The sequence below is a fragment of the Pristiophorus japonicus genome, chromosome 8 (assembly GCF_044704955.1).
Source record: "Pristiophorus japonicus isolate sPriJap1 chromosome 8, sPriJap1.hap1, whole genome shotgun sequence".
Lineage (NCBI taxonomy): Eukaryota > Metazoa > Chordata > Chondrichthyes > Pristiophoridae > Pristiophorus > Pristiophorus japonicus.
Window position 1 is genome coordinate 22,782,077 of NC_091984.1, and position 2,385 is coordinate 22,784,461.

Sequence of the window (2,385 nt, forward strand, 5' to 3'; positions counted from 1 at the left end):
GTGCAGATAATCAAACAGGGGATGCTCAGATTCCAAGGGGGTTCGCTACAAACCCGCTTATCACGCCTCCTGTTGGCCTATAGATCCCGACCACACTCGCTCACAGGGGTTCCACCCGCAGAGCTACTAATGGAAAGGACGCTCAAAACCCGATTATCCCTTATACACCCCACCATGAAAGAAATTGTCGAGAGCAGGCGCCAGTCACAATATCACTACCATGACAGGAATGCGAGGGCGCGATGTATGGATGTAAATGATCCTGTTTTTGTCCTCAACTACGCTGCAGGGCCTAAATGGCTCGCAGGCACTGTGGTTGCCAAAGAGGGAAATAGGATTCTGGTAGTTAAACTTACCAATGGATAAATCTGCTGCAAACATGTGGATCAAACAAAATGGAGGTTCAGCAACCCCATAGAAGAAGCAGAGGAAGAACACGATATAGAGTTCACTCCACCTCAGGTGACCGAACACCGGAACCAAAGGGAGGAGAGCCCAGTCACTGTGGGCAGTCCGGACAGACCTGAGGCACCGCAAACAGCAGACACTCAGGCCAGCGCCCAACAACCGGAGCCCCAACTCAGGTGCTCTACAAGCGAGCGTAAACCATCAGAGAGATTTAACCTGTGATCCCAATAAGACTTTGGGGGGGGAGGTGATGTCATGTATTCAACCAGCATTGTAACCCATGTATAAACTGACCTAAGTTGTATACCGTGAGAACACTGACCACTAGGTGGGAGACACTCCTAACCTGGACCTTCAGGTATAAAAGGGGAAGCTCCACCCACCTTCATCACTTGAGTGCTAAGGAATAAAGGACAGGTCACAGACTGACCTTCTCTCAAGCATGGACCTCGTGTGCATTTATATTGTGTAGTAAGGACGTATCAGCTACATTACACTTGGTCCTTTCTTCCAAGTCGTTAATGTAGATTGTAAATAGTTGGGGTCCCAGCCCTGATCCCTGTGGCACCCCACTTGTTACTGATTGCCAACTCGAGAATAAACCATTGATACCTACTCTCTGTTTTCTGTTTGTTAGCCAATCCTCTACCCATGCTAATATATTATGTCCAACCCAGTGAACTTTTATCTTGTGCAATAATCTTTTGTGTGGCACCTTGTCAAATGACTTCTGGAAGTCCAAATACACCACATCCACTGGTTCCCCTTTATCCACCCTGTTCGTTACATCCTCCAAGAATGCCAGCAAATTTGTCAAACATGACTTCCCCTTCATAAACCCATGCTGACGCTGCCTGACCAAATGTTGCTTTTCCAAATGTCTTGTTACTGTTTCTTTAATAATGGACCCCGACATTTTCCCAACCACAGATGTTAGGTCTACTGTTTCCTGCTTTTTGTCTGCCTCCCTTTTTAAATAGAGGCATTACATTTGCAGTTTTCCAATCTGTTGGGACCTCCCCAGAATCCAGGGAATTTTGGTAAATTACAACCAATGCATCCACTATCCCTGCCGTTACTTCACTTAAGACCCTAGGATGCAAGCCATCAGGTCCAGGGGATTTTTCCGCCTTTAGTCCCATTATCTTATTGAGTACTGCCGCCTTAGTGATTGTGATTGTGTTAAGTTCCTCCCCCCCCCCCCCCCCCATAGTCCCTTGACTATCCACTGTAGGGCTATTAGTTGTGTAGGGATACAGTCAGTACGGACCCAGGAGGCCAGAATTTCCAGGCCATTATGATCTGAAATGCACTGCCTGAAAAGATGTTGGAAGCAGATTCAATAGTAACCTTCAAAAGGGAATTGTATAAATATGTGAAGAGGAGAAATGTGCTGGGTTATGGGGAAAGAGCGGGGGGAGTGGGACTAACTGGGCAGCTCTTTCATAGATGGGCCGCACAGCCTCCTTCTATGTTGTACGATTCTAGTCAGGGAGAGAAGAACTGACATATCAACTCAACTGAGGTGGACTGTGCCACTCTCCCTAACTCCTGGAAGGATTTTTCCCAGTGCAGAAAGAGGATTCCTGTAGGGCAAAGAGCATTGTATTAATTTCATCGACTAGAATTAATAGCAGTGTAGCTGGAATGCTGAGTGGATTAGAATGGATTAGATAAGCAGAACGATATTATTGCAAATTAAATATAAATTGGCTTGGTGCTGTATGTTTTCTGGTAGTGTTCAGGTGATTGGCGCTCGCTTACAATTAGGAGAAGGAAAAAATAGACTGCCCCGCGGGGAACGGTGGGACAGGAAATCTAGTTCACTGGTGAAGTGGCCCAGATAGTCCAGGCGTGTGTATCTATATCTAAGTGGGTTTTCAGGACAGAAGCTTGTGCTTGAGATATTATCTGTATCATCCCGAGGGGATTTTTGTTAAAGCATCCCCTTCTATCAGTCAGATGGATATTTGAATA